Source organism: Dermacentor variabilis, chromosome 5, assembly GCF_050947875.1.
Source record: "Dermacentor variabilis isolate Ectoservices chromosome 5, ASM5094787v1, whole genome shotgun sequence".
NCBI classification, from domain to species: Eukaryota; Metazoa; Arthropoda; class Arachnida; order Ixodida; family Ixodidae; genus Dermacentor; species Dermacentor variabilis.
In genome coordinates this window covers 71,639,821-71,659,361 of record NC_134572.1, presented here as the reverse complement: position 1 = coordinate 71,659,361, position 19,541 = coordinate 71,639,821, and positions in this window count along the sequence as shown.

The window sequence follows — 19,541 nt, the reverse complement described above, 5'->3', positions numbered from 1 at the left end:
TGCGCGCGGCCTCGTAGAGCTGCACAGATTCCGAGGAAACTTGTTCCAGGCGTTCGTCAGCAGAGCGGGCAACAGTATCGTCATCTCGGCCGCCGTGTATGCGCTCCTGAACTTCGACGTCACCCACAGAGGAAACCGTAGCCGAATCAACGGCGCCATTGTCAACAATGCTGCTGTGCTGGGAATCCTATTGGCCGACGCTCTCTGGGACGCGCTGGTCGAGCGAACAAACTTGGATATCGAGACCAGTGAGCACCTGTCAGATCACGTGTCCTGCATGAAAGTGATCTTCGGACGCGCGTTGGCCCCTAATCTGAAGCACCCCCTGCTATCACTGCGATCGACGGCCCATATCCTCGCCACTCCGGGCTGGCACCGGAGGGTGCCGGCGTTCGGCTTTCACAGGTTTTCGGCCAGTCAAATATTTTTCATGCTTTTCGCCCTGCACCACTCGTGCCAGACTCTCAACTTGAACAACGACGACTTCGGGCTAAGATTTTCGACGTCCATTCGGCACCTGGAAGAGTTTCGCGAGGCCTTTGGTTGCGCGTCGCAACGGAAGGTCAACTGGGCGACTGTCTGTGAAGAAGATCCGAAAGGCTGACTCACTGGGTTCCTTGTCCCGCCTGTTGCGTACGCGCGGATGTGCGGCGCGACAACTGGGCTTTTAGTCAGGGTGCGCTGTATTCTGCTTAATTGATAGTTCCCACGTACTGGCGCACTTTAGGTGTGTGTACTCTGAAACTAACTTGAACTAAGATAGGAGTCACGATTTCAACGTGATTCTTGTCTGCCACGTTATATAGCTGCTTTGTTATTGTGCGCCTGTAGTGTCGAACACCAACACTGCTAGCTGAATGCGGTGAACTCGGGTGACACCTTTAATTTTGCATTTTCGAATAAGCCAATTTCGTCACTATTGTTTTGCATTCTTCCAGTTATTTCTTGCCAGTTTCATGAACATCAGTGTTTTAGAATAAGGACGGCAGTGGTGTCTTGCTCTGCTCGCCAGCCGCCGTTTAATGTATGGCCAACCAAGATGCGACAACGTCGTAGGCTGGCCTCAGGTGCTAGAGTTGTGCCTCTTTGAATCCTCTGTTATGCAACTGTTTGATAGCCACTGGCACGTTGTGCGATGCTAAGTCACGTACCTGTAGTTTTTCTGGAAACGCGCGCCCTTTAGTACGTTGTTTCCAGTCGTTTTGTTTTCCTCTCGTTACTTGCAATGTTGCGATTTCCAGTTCATGGCCTGGCGTGTTTATGTGATTTTATATCTTTAATTTTATTTATTTCTTGTGTTGGTGTTCCGTATATCCCACTCCTACCTAAAACCTGACAGAGATTGGCAGTTGTGCAAAAATAATTAAATGCGTGGATCACATTGTAAAAAAAAAATCATAAACGAGTACAGCGTCTGTATACATCAGGATTCTGTCTATATTTACGTTTTTTGCCCATAGTTCACCTTAAGCAAATCCCGAACACCCGTGCGCATAACATTTTGGAACGAATTCGTAAAGCGCACTGACAAGTTCAATAGCCCGAATATTTTTCGCATGTTTGGGTGAATTTATGACAATTTACTTGATGCTGCGTTCAATTCAACGTTGAACATTCTTAATCGACAAATTCTGGATACGCCGAGTTCCATCTTGCAGGGTAGCGATGGCGGTCCGGGAAGAATCACGTGGGAAAACAATTGCTCCCTCCGGAAGGCAAGGGGAACGCGGCCATAAGGAAGCACGTATGAAGCGCTATGGGGGACGACAAGTGTAACTGTATCCCAGCCGACATCGGCACGAACTGCTTTAAAAGCGCTAGTCCCCTTTTTAAAGAAAACGGGACTCACTGAAAAACTATAGAATGTGAGAACTGATGAGTTCCTTTCTTTTCTTTTAAATATTATCTTTTCTGTTTTTACTTCGTCCCCCTGTGCAGAATAGGCAACCGGAATTTAATCTGTTAATCTCTGTGCCTTTCACCTCTTGTTTTCCTTCCTACCTTCCTGTATAAGGAAAGCCGAGGCGCGTGAGAAGGGATGATGGTTACCTGAACTTGAGTATCAAAACTTGATATTACGTATGCGCATAACATCCAAAGTGCGCACTAGACTAAAGATCGCTCAAACAGCGGCTTATTTTTCTTGGCTCTTTTTTGCAGGCTGGCTGTAGTGGCATAGCAAAAACTACGAATGAGACGCGCGTAGTGCAATGAGAGATGGGCTGGGTGTCCTTCGGTGCACGGGAGGCCCAGAGCAAATTCTGTTTCGAAAAAACAACTCACGAATAACAAGAAAACTAGATAGGCCACTAAAGTTTGGAAGTTCCATTAGAGAAACAACATGGACTCATAATGAAAAAAAAAGGGGGGAGGAACCAAGAAACTACAAGTAAATATTGCGTTAATGGAGTTGAAAGTGACAAAAACAAGCGTAAAGTTAGAGAAGCGGAAGCAACTTTCAGTATTGGCGCGATGGAGAAGAATTAAGCCAGCCGTGAAACTACATCAAACAGCAACTAAAATAATAATAATATAGATAATAATAATAATAATAATGATGATGACAATAATGACAATGACGATAATGACAGTGACAATGACAATGATGACGATGACAATGATGTTGATGACAATAATAATGATGACAATGACGATGACGATGATGATTATGGTGGTGGTGGTGGTGGTGGTAATGATGATGAATAAAATCTGAAAGAACATGTTTTACGATAATTCAAAGGTAAGTGAACTACTCTTCTACGCTGTCTGATAGCACTGTGCTCCATGAAAAATTTGCCAAAGACGCTTGTGTATGCGGAGCATGCAGAAATAAGGCAGCAACCATAGGACACATGTTAGCATGCCGCATCCATCCTGAGGTAAATGAGAACGTATTTAACCTGCCCGAGGACCTGGTCTTTAAGGACAAATAAGGAAAGAAGAATTAGTGAACCTGCGGTGGACAGTAGTGAGAGACGGCTGCTGTACTGGTGGCGTAAAGACAGGGAACACAAGCAATAAAAAGACACTTGTGCTCAAGGCAATAGATTTCTTCGGATTGGACAGCTGATTAACACAAACTACGGGTTTTAAGAGACTGCACTAGCGCAGCAGGCGAATTACGAGCTTGGTGGCATTGGTGGCTTGGTGACTAACGGGCTATACTAACGGCTTTAGAGATGCCACAACGTAGTGGACTTGTACACACGCACCTCCTTCCCACTTCATCATTATTCATCAGTGCTGTTCCTCCCCGTCCCTCTTCTCCAGTGTAGAGTAGCAGACCAGATCAAGCTACATCTCAGGCCGACCGATCTGCCTCTCTCTAAAGTGATTTTTGTCTCTCTTGTGGCATTAACCAACATTCTTACATTTTTTCAAAGGGGATACAATATTTATCCACCCACTTAGAAGCCTTTACCTCAATATGGTGCAACGTCTGTCCTGTTTGTCCTGGAGGGCGCTCCATGTCTTCAATGCACTGGAGCCCTCGGTTACAGCTGCCCGTGCTGTGTGAAATAGGCACATGACTCTGGATGCATTCTTTGCTACACTGAACAGAGGTGTGCGAATATTCGGTTCGGAAACCGAATCGAGAAGTGACTATTACTAAATACGAATATTTTTGAATAGTTTTCGAATACTTCAAAACGTTGACTGTGCATGATGAAACAAAGTTGGAGCACAAGTACGATAAATTTCAATCCCCGTGCGCATCGTAAAGGCGTAAAACGTGAGAACTTAGGTAATGGAGCAGGCTCCGTCACTAAGAGAACCAGAATTTACCGGCTACGCACTGATCATTCGCACTATCTGAAGGGTACTGTGTATGCGAACACACCATTTGTTTGTTTTTAGTGATATAATGTCTGTTTATAATAAAGAGCGCTTCATAACGTGCAATGTAAAGAGAGAAACTTGCCTACGCTATAAATACAACATGTGAGCCCATGTTAGAGTGTATAAGCGCGACTGGACGAGGACGTAGAAAGAAACAGATACACAGACAAAGCGCTTCACTTTCAACTATAGATTTTATTTTCGCACGCATCGATAAATATATACCGTGCGAGCGGAAACAAACGTAACAGCAAAAAAAGAACATTGAGTGGTGCATTTCGTTGAACCGAACACGTGTGCAAGGCAAGGGAAAAACATGTACTACAATGGTCACAAAGATAAACTGAGGAATCGTATCTCCTTTTTCGATAGTGACACCGAAGGCTTGCTTACGCACTTTTGCTTAAATTTCGCAACCTCGCAGGCCTCTACAATCTCCCTCGTCATCCTGCTATGAGCCTTGTACAGAATGGAAGTGCTTTCAAACATGGGTTTGCAGGAACCATCTCGGCAGTGAATACCCAAATGACCTGCGATTACCTTAGTGACGTTATATTGATGCTCTTTTAATCTCTCGTTGATGCATCTGCCGGTTTAATCTATATACGTTCTTCCGCATGAAAGTGGGATGGCATAGACAACGTTATGAGTAAAGGTTACAAATTGTTTGTGATGTTGGGTAGAACATGCCTGCCTTTTGATATTCTCTGTGTTAACCTGTTTTGCATGGCTTCTGTAGACGCTCAGGGGCATAGAAAACCACGTCTACCCCCGATTTCGCCGCTATTCTTCTGAGATTATGTCAAATTCAATGAATGTATGGTACCACAGCAACTTTCTTTGTTCTAGCATTCGCACTGCTTGCATTCGAAGCATTTTTGCACTTCTTGCTTAAGCCCTCCACGACAGAAGTTAGCATACGCATCGGGTAACCAGAATCTGCCAGGCGCTTGGCCTGCTCATTGAAACTGGCTTCCATTTTGTGGTCACACGACTTCGTCAGAGAATTGTTGAAACACGATGTTACTACTGCGCGTTTTACAAATTTTGAATGAGCGGAATGAAATGGTAGGACTGGCTTATTGCCTCTCGGCTGATAACTCCAGCATGTCATTTGTGGATAAAAGCACAATCCCAAGTCTAAAAACCTTATGAAATTGCCTATGGGGACTTCATGTGTGAAAGACAAAGGGGACAAAACTTTAGTGAATGAGGTTACAGTTTTTGAAACCAGCGAGTCGAAATTGTGTGATTTGTTATTTAAAATGATTAGAAAATCGTCAACGAATCTGAACACTTTCGTGACATCGGTGTCATTTTTCACGCGTTCATCAAGAACCTGGTAGCGGTTAGCTAGATACAAGTCACTTAAGCAGGGAGCAATACATGACCCAATGCATATGCCATCCTTTTGTTTGACAACATTTCCTTCCCATTTCGCGTAAGTCGAATTAACATAAAACCGAAGAAGTTCTAAAAATCTGATGCTAGTCAGACCACAAGCATTTTGAAAACTAACCACTCCAAACTTGTCAATGTAGTCAGATACACATTTCATCACGTCATTCTGTGGGACAGAATAGTACAGGTCCTTTAAGTCAACGGAAAAAGCGCCAATATTGAGCTTGAGAGTCTTTAAAGAATTCCACCACTTGTTCTGACTTGGTTACCAAAACTTGGTAACCAATATTGGTCAAACCGGCAGATGCATCAACGAGAGATTAAAACAACATCAATATAACGTCACTAAGGTAATCGCAGGTCATTTGGGTATTCATTGCCGAGATGGTTCCTGCAAACCCATGTTTGAAAGCACTTCCATTTTGTACAAGGCTCATAGCAGGATGACGAGGGAGATTGTAGAGGCCTGCGAGATTGCGAAATTTAAGCAAAAGTGCGTAAGCAAGCCTTCGGTGTCACTATCGGAAAAGGAGATACGATTCCTCGGTTTATCTTTGTGACCATTGTAGTACATGTTTTTCCATTGCCTTGCACACGTGTTCGGTTCAACGAAATGCACCACTTATTGTTCTTTTTTTTTTTTTTTTTTTTTGCTGTTACGTTTGTTTCCGCTCGCACGGTATATATTTATCGATGCGTGCGAAAATAAAATCTATAGTTGAAAGTGAAGCGCTGTGTCTGTGTATCTGTTTCTTTCTTCGTCCTCGTCCAGTCGCGCTTATACACTCTACCATGGATTCTAACCAACTAGCCCCCCCCCCCCCCCCCAACGTGTTTTAAAATGTGAGCATTGTTCTATGCCGATTATGAAAATGACTTAATTATTCGAAAACTATCCGAAAGTACTCGTTATCCGATTCGATTCACTTCTGGAAAAGTTCGTTTGGTATTCAGTTCGGCCTCCAAAATTGCTATTCGCACACTGTTAAAAGCTAATAGGTTTATTTGGTTACTGTTGTGCAGGCTTGGCACCCGGCGGCTGGGTATTTTGTCTGGTGGAAAGGGCAGCGCGTCAGCGCTAGAAGTCGCAGGAAGAGAGAGCGCTCGCTGATTGGTCTTCGCCGCGCTCGACGACTGGCCGCCTCCATCACGATTGGCGGCACTTTCTGAAAACAGGCGCTGGCGTGTCAGACGGGAGAGGGGGTGGTAAGAAAGAAATAGTGCTGGCGGTGTGTGTTCGTCGCCCACAACTCACCGGCCAACCCCGCCAGTTATAAATGCGAGAGCATTATATGTCCCATGAGGCCGAAAAGCCGGCGCTGTTCGCTACGAGTGGTAACAAACATCATCATCATCAGTGACGTCATCAGCGTTTTGCATGACGTCAGTAGTAATACAGAATTGAAGTTAGAACAAGTTAGAGTAACGTGACTTAAGGTGAAGTAAAGGGAATTAAGGTGATGCAAAGTGAATGAAGGTGGATTAAAGTGGATTAAGGTTGGTATAGATTAGAACAAGGTGGATTAAGGTCGATGAAAGCGAATTATTGTGCAGTAAAGTTAGTACAAAGTATATCAAGGTGGATTAATATTGAATCAGGCGGATTAAGGTTGGTACAAATTAGGGCAAAGTGGACTAAAGTGGTTTGAGGTTGGTACGTATTAGATCAAGGTGGATTAAGGTGAATGAACGTGGATTAAGGTGCAGTAAAGTGGTACGAATTAGATCAAGGTAAAAAAATATGGGGTTTTACGTGCGAAAACCACTTTCTGATTATGAGGCACGCCGTAGTGGAGGACTCCGGAAATTTCGACCACCTGGGGTTCTTTAACGTGCACCTAAATCTAAATACACGGGTGTTTCGGCATTTCGCCCCCAACGAAATGCGGCCGCCGTGGCCGGGATACGATCCCGCGACCTCGTGCTCAGCAGCATAACACCATAGCAATTAGATCAAGGTGGATGAAGGTGCAGTTAAGTGTATTAAGGTTGGTATAAATTGGAGCAAGGTGGATTAAGGTGAATTAAAGTAGATTAAGGTGGATTAATGTTTGTACAGATTAGAGCAAGGTGAATTCAGGTGGATTAAAGTGGATTAAGGTTGGTGAAAATTAGAGCAAGGTGGATTAAGGCAGAATTGTGAAGGACACACAACAATGCATGACAATTACCAGGGACGTAACCAATTAGATAAGTCATTATACTTTGCAATCAAATTAAATAAGGATACTTAGGTGACTCAACTTTTGCGACGCACATCACAACACTCACACGACAACTTTGTGGCGTCCGTAGTCGTTGATGCCGTAGTCGGTGGTGGCTACATGGTGGCGCTGTGGCGCAAATCTCTGCGGTACAAGGTACAAGATAAATATAGTAGTTTGGAGGAGGAGATTTATACAAAATTCTAGGATAAAAAGCATCAATAGAATACCTCATTACCTCAACCAGGCTAGATGACTATCTGTCACCACCCTACTCAAAGGGGATGCCAATCAAATATCGTCATCTTCATCTGCCACACAGTTTGACGGTCTCCTGCGCGTCACGCGAGTGGGGAGCATCACGTGATTTCGCTATCCTCGGCAAGCCAACCTCTTCTGACTTCATCCCTACCGCTCTCAGGGGCATTGTGCCCGGTGCCTTCTGGGTAGGATTCGGCCCACATGCTTGCCGGGCCAATCGAGATTGTTTGGTACGTGGTCACTTTTAGTGGCGGCTGCCGTCACAGACATGGAGGCACGTAGGACGTATAACGGGTGGTTTCCTGCTACCGCGGACGTTGTTATTCGCTTCAAATGCATTGCCTTGAAACGTGGAGAAAGACTGGGGTGCCCGACTTATAACTACGTAATTTTCAAAGCGTCACTTGCACTTACCACCGCGGTTAGTGGAGTTTCCAGCGCTCTCGCCTCGAAACACGTCCATAATGCCCGAGCGGGTCATATTGTTTCTTTAAATCAGCTTTTGTGCACCTTAAACGGCGGTGCGTATTGTCTCGCTAATTTTTGTCCCGCTGTCCTGCACCTATATAGAAAGAGACTAGGTGTCTTGCGGGATACTTTTCTGTCACGTTTTCCCTTATACTAAGATGTGCTCCTGTGCTTCTTTCGTTGTGAGAGAAATAAATAGCATTAGCCTGCACTCAAAAAGCCGAAGTCGTTGCCTTTCATTCATATATATGTGCACTATTTTGTAAAATTGTGTGGTGCGACGTCGTTATGGTATTGAGACGCGCCTGTTCAGTTCTCGCCGGTCTGCTGATTGGCCGAAGGCTTTGAGCAGAACGACATCGTTGACCGCGACCGTCTGCCTTAACAATGGGTTGGCAGAGCCTTAAATGTGATCAGGGTCCCCGGCTCGACAGTCCATCCTTGGGCAAAAGGGACGACTTTTTTTCCCACGGTAAAGCAATCGCTGTGGACCATGAATGATCTTTTTTTCGCCTGCGCATAATTGCGGGGCCAAAGGCATTGTTTCCCAGACGTCCCCAAACGCGAAGAATCACCGTCGGAAGGGTGGCTTTGCCTGCACACATTTGTAGGACGAAAGGTTTCCTCGTTTCCTTGAAACCGTCCCCGAAACGCAACCAGTCGTCTCTGAAATGGTCCTCGGGTGGTTGGGCTCAATGACGGTTACCTGGCGCCTTTGTTCGCTACAATCTTGGCGCCTGTCTGCTGCTTAAGCGACGAGCCGGATCTACGTAACGTGAGGTGGTTCGGTGCGTTACCTGTGTGGCATAACACAGACTTGACTGCGTCACATGCTTGAACTTTCACCAACCTCAGTGCGCGCGTTTGTGATGCCTACCGTGTGCGCCTTTTCCGAAACCCCCGCAGCAGATGCAACCAAAGCGAGCCGTCTAGAATGTACCACCTGTCAATCATGTGACAAGGCTCTACTTCCCTATATGTTTTATGACTAGGCTTCAAAATTGTCAGATGACGCTTCATCCTTTTGTATTCCTTCCTCCATGGCTGCGCACTTTTTGTCAAGGTACACCGTTTCATCCTGCATACATTATTTTAACTTGAATGGAAACCGGAAGCTTTAACTTTGGTTAACCTCCCTGCCTTTCTCTCATTTGCATCTCTCTCTATCTATCTATCTATCTATCTATATCTATCTATCTATCTATATCTATCTATCTATCTATATCTATCTATCTATCTATATCTATCTATCTATCTATCTATCTATCTATATCTATCTATCTATCTATATCTATCTATCTATCTCTATCTATCTATCTATATCTATCTATAGCTATCTATCTATATCCATCTATCTATCTATATCCATCTATCTATCTATATCTATCTATCTATATCCATCTATCTATCTATATCCATCTATCTATCTATATCCATCTATCTATCTATATCTATCTATCTATATCCATCTATCTATCTATATCTATCTATCTATATCCATCTATCTATCTATATCTATCTATCTATCTATCTATCTATATCTATCTATCTATCTATATCTATCTATATCTATCTATATCATCTATATCTATCTATCTCTTTCTCTCTCTCTCTTTCTCTCTCTCTCTTCGAATGGTCGGAGAAGTGCATCCGTGGAGCAAAACGCGGTGAACGAGTAGGCAGCCGTCACACCGTCATTATCTCCCTTGTCATCACGCCATGGTCATCGTGCCTCTGTCATCATCGCCACGCTGTAATGCCGTCTACCAAAGCGCGTCAATGACGATTTGCGCCGCCATCTTAAAGCATCATCATTGAGCTTAGCCGTACACTTCGAAAATAGTGTTAGTGTCTCCATTAGATTTCTGCAGTCCGCATAAGCTACTCGCTTATTGTGACAGTCACCTGCGACGCTTTCTGTACGGTATTTTTTGTAGTTTTCTGGTGTGTTTATTCTAAGATGACCGCTTAGTATGCTAAACGCATAAATTGCATTGGATGCTAACGACTTTCCTTTGGATCTTATTGACTGCTCTTCGGATATTCACTTAATTTAAATTTGCCTTCGCTTGAGCGAGCAATCCCCTATTGAAGCCGGCGCACAATAGGCAGAAGAACGTCATGCTTGAACGATGCCTTAATTCAGCAATTTCGCTGAAGCCAGGAAACAACCCTACCTTCCATTACGCCATGCACAAACCAGAAGCATTGAAAGTACCCTTATAATTACGCAGGCGCACTAAAGTGCTGCGACGACATCCCCTCGACAAACGCTCCAGCACTTGAGCACGTTCTCTGCGTGGGCACAACAAGACACCTCTGGCGTGGGCACCGCCACTTCAAGGAAACCTTTCCCGCGAAACGCACTTCAAGGGGACTAACGCAAGTGGGTCGTCCTCACACAGAACACTAAGCTGCCATTCTTGGCCCGTTGTTCAATCGTTTGCGGTGATACTAAAGCAGACTCCCGAGCCGCTCACGCAGGCGTACAGGTGCAACGGAGCGTAAGCATATGTGCGCTTTAAGGTAGTGGTTCACATAAGCACTTCCTCATTTCTAAAGAAACCGCTAGGGATGCGCTTTGATGTCTCACAAGAACGTAAACTTCCCGGTAATGCAGTCAGCTCTCGCGGTCGTGAACGTCGTGTCCTTGTACGACGACGGCAGGCTTGCCAAAAGGATGCTCTCGAAAAAGGCAAACCGCCACCACGCGCTCGGCCATAACATTTTACAAACCGGGAACGCTGGCGCATATTTATCGCGACACGCGAAAAGCACCTTGCACTGATCTTACAGTTATCGAAAATCCTTAGGCCAGCATCGGTCGACTTTATTACTCTCTTTTTTGTCCACAACGAGCGACACTGAAAGAAACAGCCGTCTTGCAATCGTTACACGACGCCTGCGTGACTGCAGTCGTGTCTTTCAACAAGGCAGCACGATTGTTCACAATTATACTTTAACTCCATCTTCCATAATGTTCTTCCGTCGCTCCTTTTCTTCCCTTACCCCAGTGCAGAGTAGCAGGCTGGAGCAACTAGACTCTGGCTAATGTTAACCTGTGAGATTTCCAGCAGATAACTTATATACGCTTGTCTTTCAGCTACTCTTCAAAGGAGGAGACATTGCTATAATATACAGTAAACACTCATTACAACAACATTGCTTTATCCTAAATAACTCTTTATTGGAAGTGTTTCGAGTGCAGTGACGCCGGATTCCGGTTGGTATGAGGTGCGAAGCGGGAAATAAGCACGATACCGCGTGGTGCAGCACACGCGGTGACTCCAATTCTTCTTATAAACGTGGAGACCCAAAGGCCACTGCGATGGTCACACCACAGCGTGTCGGAAGCTCATTGGGTCTTACTGCATCACGTGAGGATGACCGACAGACGAGGAAGCTGCTCATATGCAAATATAGAATTTCTTCGCTGCCATATATATCCCATCAAGAGCGGCAGTGTTTCAGTATCTTAACGAAAAAGTGCGCGATAAAGACGTAGACGAGAAAAAGAGAAACGACAAACATGGGCACTACTCGCAACTAACAGTTTATTTCCAAAGAAACAGAATAAGTTTAAAACTGCGCTGAAAGGAGAACAAACACCCTCTCAGTTGTGCACGAGAAAACGAAAATGACACACACGTGGCAACAGCAAAGCTGGCTAATCAAGAACTGATTTGCATAAAATCCCGAAGGTTAGACACTTCGGCCTACGACAAAGCTATCGACGGTTGACCGATGCATCTGTTACCCTCCAAACACATGTAAAAGGCTTCCATTATTTCCCTCGTTTCTTGCGTTCTATGCCTGTACGAAATCCCAGTTTTATCAAAAACGGGCTTACACAATCTAAAGCGGCAATCAACAGCCAAATGCGAACCATTGCCATTCTTGAAGCGTACCTTTCGGACAGACGTCAAAGTGTAGTTGTCGATGGTATCCTTTCTGATGCGGTTTCAGTGGCTTCCGGTATTCCGCAGGGCTCTGTCCTAGGTCTCCTTTTCTTTCTAGTGTTCATTAACGACACTGCTGAAAACATACATGTTAAATTGCGATTTTTCGCAGATGATTGCATAATTTATCAAGAAATTTTGAGTCCTGACGATAAACTTCTTTTAAGCGATTCCCTATCTGCAATAGAAAATTGGTGCTCGACGTGGCAAATGACTGAACTCCAAGAAGACCGTAGCAATGACTGTCACACGTAAAAATAATCCCTCAAGTTTTACATATCGCATAGCCAACAAACCTCTCTTAGTTGTAAATACCTTTAAAAACTTAGGAATTCACATAACCTCTGACCTTCGATGGAATGCGCGTATCTCGTATATTAAAAAGAAGCCCTAAAACAAATGCATTACTTGAGGCGAACACTAGCACAATCTACTCAAGAAATAAAGCTTTTAGCCTATAAAACTTATGTATGACCGCTATTAGAATATGTTGTGGCAGTATGGGATCCCTGGACCGAAAGTAACAAAGTGAAACTAGAAAATGTCCAACGCAAGGCAGTCAGGATTATATTTAATTGTCACAGCCGGAATATAAGCCCAACAGCCCTAGAGCACACCGCAGGACTCGAACAGTTGGATATCCGACATCATCCCGAACGACTAAAATTATTTTACTTATATTATCATAATAAAATAAAACTAGAGGAAGGCATTTTAGTTGAACCCCTTACCCACCGCCCTACGCGTTCCTATCATTCTATAAAAGTCGGCGCATTTTTGTGTAAACTAAATGTTTTTTTTAAAATACTAACTTCTTTTTCCCCGCATCATTGTTCAATGGAATGATCTGCCTGGAAACGTGGTCAGTTCCGAAACGGTGAACTTGTTTTTACAAGCCCTGAGTGAACAATAGGGAACACATGCAATTTGTTTCGAGTCAAGTGTTTTATTTTTTGTACTTGATTTTGCTGTGTTTTGAAATCGGTTCGAGTCCCGTTGTTTGCTTCTTCTGTTGCAATGTACGGTTTCTCTGTTTTTATTGTTTCTGTACCCCACTCCTGCCTAAGACTTGTAATACAGGCCGGCAGTATTAGCTAAATAAATAAATAAATAAATAAATTTACATTGAGCGCATGCTCCTGGATCCTGGTATTTAAGCATCAATTTGTTTGCCCTATGCAGATTTGTTTGCCCTACGTACGTTTGCCTTACGTGTTTGTCCAATGTAACGCCCATGTTTGTCGTTTCTCTCTTTCTCGTCTACGTCTTTCTCGCGCACTTTTTTGTTAAGATGGAACCACACCAACTCGCCCACCTCTCAGCATTGAAGCGTTTCGGTACATGTTTTAAGAACTCCGGCGCTGGCGGAGCGCACGCCCGGGCAACCGTAGCTATTTTACAGTCACTCTGCTTTCAAGTAAATGTGGTTCATAACAAAACGCATTAGTCGTCCCCACGACTTTGTTATAACGAGGGTCTCAGTACGTGCGTTTTGATGAACTACACGCAAACGCGCAAGATCCCATGAGACTGGTAATATCTTTCTTACTTTCTTTTTGTCCTAGAGAGTACATATAAAAAAGATTTGTTTGGCAGCATGATACATGCCTGTATCATGTGAAGGCGAACTCCTGCCGCACACGTAGTAATGCGTTTAGTTATGCGATCGGAAGGAACAGACTTCTTGCAAGACATGACGAGCCGCAGTTTGAAGTAAACGCATGGCGCTGTAGGTCGGCCTCCTCAACGACACATGCAAGCACCGAATGCACTACCTAAAGGTTTTTTCGTTCTTTCTCTCGTTCTCTCTTTCTTTCAGTCTTTCTTCTTTCGTTTTTTTTTTCTTTGTTCTTTCATTCGTTATTTCTTTCGTTCCTTCTTTTGTTCTTTCCTCTCTTCAGTCATGTTCAGCCATTGCGTCTCTGCTTGCTCACGTAGGCATGAGCCGTTCCTGGTTATGATATTTTTGCATTAATTATTTTTTTCATCAGTGGACCAGACGCCGCTTTTCTGTTTTGTATGAGTCATTGCGACAAGCCACTTAAGGCTTCTGCCTTAAATATTAGTATTCTGTAGAAGTATACAGATGACTGTTAAACTGCATTCACACAGCGGGCCGAATTCTGTGGACAAACATCACGTGACTTAGCAGCGACGAATTGCGCCTCCAGCAGCATCTTTTGTGTGGCGCGACAGGGCAGCACTGAGCTGCGCAATGCTCATCCACAGAATTTCGTGCCTTCATGTGAATCCAGCTTAAGCGACTAACCCCAGTATTCTCAGACGCACCTCTAGTCGAATCTCTTCCTCCACTCCAGGACAGAGGCGTTAGATGGATGCTGCAGTGTGAGCGTACACTTCGACACGGGCCGGTGGCTTGCGCCAACAAAATCTATTTCTTGTTTTGCCGAATGTCTTACCTATCTTATTTTTTATCAAACGAGAAATTCCCAGCATCAAACTTTCGGAGCCACTATTGGAAACTTTTTTTTTTCATTCTTGAGATGTCTGTGCCCATCCTTTCTGCCACCACACCTACAACCGCCTTTCACTAAACGTTGTTGCAGATATGTTTACTTTCACGCTGCTATCCCTGAACCCAAGAGCTTCACGGAGGCCAGCGGAGCCCACACAGAAAGTCGGGTTAGGGGTGCTTCGATGTAGCGCGCCGCTGTACAAGGTGGAGGCACTGCTTTCGTGACCGCCATATTGAGGCGAGCGCAGATACGGCGTGCAATGGAGCGTCGGCCGATATTCTTGTTTAGCATGCGCTTGCGACAGCAAATTCAGGTGTCTTGCACATTTACTCGCAACCTTAAGCGCTCCTTGCACACAGAGACAAAATAGCGTACGCTTGCATGCATAGATCTCAGAGGGAATGACTACTGTGCAGCTAGCTTCACGTTGGCCAACTGGGATGCTCAAACCGATGAATTACTTGACTAGACTAACTGCTTTATAAAGGAACGCCTTTCGGTGCTGTCGGGCATGAGAGTTCATAAGGTGCATAACAACCCGCCGTGGTTGCTCAGTGGCTATGGTGTTAGGCTACTGAGCACGAGGTCGCGGGATCGAATCCCGGCCACGGCGGCCGCATTTCGATGGGGGCGAAATGCGAAAACACCCGTGTGCTTAGATTTAGGTGCACGTTAAAGAACCCCAGGTGATCAAAATTTCCGGAGTCCTCCACTACGGCGTGCCTCATAATCAGAAAGTGGTTTTGGCACGTAAAACCCCAAATATTATTATTATTAAGGTGCATAACATGCAGTAGTCTTCAGTTGTGTCTCTTGCTACAGATCAGCAACCAGCTGACGTTGGGCACAACTTCGCAGCGGCGATAGCAGCAAACGAGCTCGGCTGTCATCGATGAACAGGATGCCCCGCGCTCTCGGCCGAGCTCAATTTAATGCAGGTAAGGAAACTTCGAGATAACTTGCTAAAGACAACGACAAAATTCTGGAACCCGACATAGTCGCACGTGGCTCGGATCAATCGCGATAAATCTGGTCGCATCTCGCGTCACGGAAAAATTTATAATGCGGCGTGCTGGCCGCTTCAAGAATGATCAAACAAACAAAAGCAAGCTGCGCGGCGTTATTCTAACCACGCAATGCTGGTACCTAAAAGCGGACAGGTGCACACTTTTATCCGTTCTTTATCCCATGGAAAGCGAAAACAGCGCATGCCTTTCGTTGTAGAGCCGGCACACAGCGGTACACAACACCCTAGCATGCTGGTTTTTGCGATTGAACACAGTTCAAGCGTCCAGCACCTGGCGCAGAACACAGGAGCTTCGTAAACTTCCAAACAATGCTGCTTTACCAACGCTGGAAGGAACGGGCGCAGCAAGCGACTCGCCCCAATATAGCGATTGTGGAACAAAACGGCGGCGCGGCGCAGGCCAAAAGGTGTCACCACCCAGTGCGGCGGCGCGCTGCATCGAGGCACCCCAAAGTCGGGTAAAATCACAGCGCTACGCCTTGACTGACGAGGACGTTGCACTTTTCGAGAATTGCCGTAAATGATCCCAAAGAGCAGTGACCACTTCTGTCAAGTGCTCGCGCTGCTATCTACTTCCTTTATTTACACAAACATGCTAGAATGAAAAGTATGTACAGCATACCTTATTAACTCAAACAGGCTAGGCAACTATTTTTCACCGCCCCGATTCAAAGGGAAGGCTAATTGATCATCATGATCGTCGTTGTTGTGTCGAGATGGAGTGTTGAGTGGAGAAACGTTCTAGAATACGGGGGTATTTTAGGAGATAGACTCCACTGGTGCCACTTTCTAACAATTTCGAGTGAAAGCCAATATTCTTTATTTTGGACAGATGCCAAGTAGTTCAAACGTATTTTCGCGGTATGTCCCCGTATTAACGATGCTGCAGGAGTAGCGAATCGGAAAGCAATCGTATAGATGGTAATGTGGCGCAAGCGATGACTCGTAAGCCAGGACAGCCAAAAGCTTTATTGAAAATAATAAGCTGTTATGAATGCTATAAGAGATCGGGCATCATTGACAACCTTATACGAGCCGCAAGCGTAATAGATTATTTTCGTTGGGAACAAGCATTCGTTGTTGCAGTCTTAACAAGCATCGGTGCCAAGAGAGAAATAGAGAAAGCGAGGACAGGAAATTCAAGGTCCACCAGAAGAGCACCCAGTTTGCTACCCTACACTGGGGGTGGGGGAAAGGGGAATAGAAAGAGGAAGCAAGGGAGAGAGTAAGCACTGAGTGCATGTGGAAGGCACGCTATACACAGGGACACTATAAACGGTCTCTTAAGCCGGTGCACTTCAAGTATTGTACTAGTGCACGAATCGCTTTTCGTGCCAGTGATGGGTGTGGCCGCGGTCCGAGTATCTTTAACTCGGTGGATGGTATCGAGTCTAGTCGGTGTAAAGTTGCCCGCCAAATTCGTCACAAGTATACTGAGGATACTCTTCCACATTATTCATATTTGACACGAAAAAAAAATTGTTTTTCCTTTTCTATGTGACGGCAGACGTTCACGCCTATTACGTAAACCGGTGCAGCAAGTCCTATACAGGCAACAGAACAGGTGACATCATTCATTCATCAATTCTTATTTCCCTTTCCTTCTTTGTTTTCCGCGACAGCAAATACCCGTCATCAACGAGCAGTGTATTGTTCTTGGATTGCGGCCCAGTGTCGGTAGGCTTTTGAACGGCGTGAAAGGCTTTCCCGCGTAAAAAAACGAGTCAGTATACAGGCTAGCCCTTATCCGCGTATAGCAGAACAAAAGCGAACCTTATCAAAGAAATATTTACCCGTTGCTCTTTACGAGGAAAAGATAATATAGGTATCTTAACATAGGTGTCTCAGCCTATTTGTCACTCTAAATCTGCCACCATAATATACAGGCGCGACCAGATTTTCAAATAACAACGCATTGTAGCGCTGCTATAAGGGTCGCGCGAAAGTAAAAAGCACTAGAGCTGCCCCAAATTATGTTGCATATCTATATTAACGCAAAAGGATGGAGTTATTTCTTAGCGCCTTATTTCAAGCATTAGAATCCAGGAGCTCTGCCGAACACCTCGAACGCTGAGCGATCGAGAGAAGGGAAAGAGTAATACCAACTCAGAGACACGGAAACAAACAAGTAGGAAAGAGGTATGCGCGTTATGCAAATGTCGCTGCGCTCGCTTTTCGGGCAGCACGTTTTGACACTGATCTGGGAATAATGACGAGGAGCAGGCTAACGACTACCTGTAGCTGAATATCAAAATGTGATAGCGACTGCCTTGGAAACAGAATAATTTTGGAGCAGGCTAACTGGTTTATTCAGCGTTGGTCCTGCTTTAGTATGTGTTCCTCCACTCCTCGTCTTGTCTGCACTGCTAGCCTTGCAAGCCATCTTTACTATATACAGAAGCCAGTCCATAATGTCGCACTACGCTGAAAGGAATTGGTAGATGGGGAGAGCGGGAAGATGAAGGGGTTGCTTCATGCGTTCATTAGGAATTTGCTATTCCACAATTTTAGCAATCGTAACTAAGGTTTTACAGACGCAAAAAATGCCACTGCAGGAAATGAGGTGCAAACTATCCAACAGATGAAGTAAACGTAAACGTGTCCCAATGGAGGTTGTTCTTGTACTTAATAAAAGTAGCTTAATAAAGCTTCTCGTTGGGTGAGTTGGTCCATAAGCCTTTAGAAAAAGATACTGCGCCAAAGGCAGACAAGTACCGAAACGTTATTGACACCACTGTTTGAGAGAACTGGCATTTGCAGCTTATCTGGCATATCTGACGAATAAACTACAGCGCGATCGCACCGGCTTCTTTTTCAGGCTAAACTTACGAGTTTCCTTGCCAGCTAGATATACGCGTGTTCTCACGTTTACCAGTAAATTGTTGTCATGTGACGCGACTCACGAGCGCAGAATGTCACAGTGTGAGCACTGAAGCTGGTAATGACGCTCGCAAGCGTCTCCTCTGCGATTTCTTGGTGCGCGTGCATGTTCTAAAGAGTACACTGAAAAATAATTTACACCTTAAAAAGTGAAAAAGGGTGTAAATATGTCCACAACTCACACCCTTAGGGTGTTATGTATATAACAGACAGCCTAAGGGTGTGAGTTATAGACACATTTACACCCTTTTTCCCTTTTTAGGGTGTAAATTATTTTACAGTGTATGGCATCGGGCTGCTGTGCAGTGGGAACCGGGCTCGAAACCAACCTCCAGACATGCTTTCTTTAAAGAGAGCCATCCGATAACGGTTCGAAAGCAGCGCACCAAATGCGGCTCGTTAAGCTAATGATGTTTAGCGAATTTAAATATTGGGAGATCACTCGTCGCCAGTCTTGCCGTTTTAGCGATACTGTGCCGAGATTAAGCGACTTTCTTATCTGTTTAGAGACAAGCACTTTTATTTAGCGACCGGCGACATTTTTTTAGCTGCATGACAGACCAATTAGCGACATTTTGGCGACTTTGAATTTGGAAAGGTCACTCGGAAGATAGCATTATAGGACGCACATCCCCATTCAAAAATTTGCACGACGCTTAAGCTTCGTCTCCAACAGTGGAACGCGATATAATTCAAAGATCCCTGACTGCCTTCTCAAGGTTCCCGGCAACTGCAGCGTACGTAGCCGTAATATTTACCGGGAAACTCTCGCGGCGAACGCTGTGCGCGAAAGCGAGCTTTCTGATAGAAACGCGGCCACTTGCGTGCGCCGATCCCGGGGATAGCGCACAGCCGCACCAGGACATTTACATCATTTTCAGGCTTCTGTTATTGCTTGACCCTTTTCATATTGCAGCCTGATAAGATTTAACATAAAAAGCATGCGCTGTCGGTGTTTCTTCTTATTACATTTGCATGTGGGCTGTCATTCTCAAAATTCAGAGGAATAACTTTGTCAAGAACG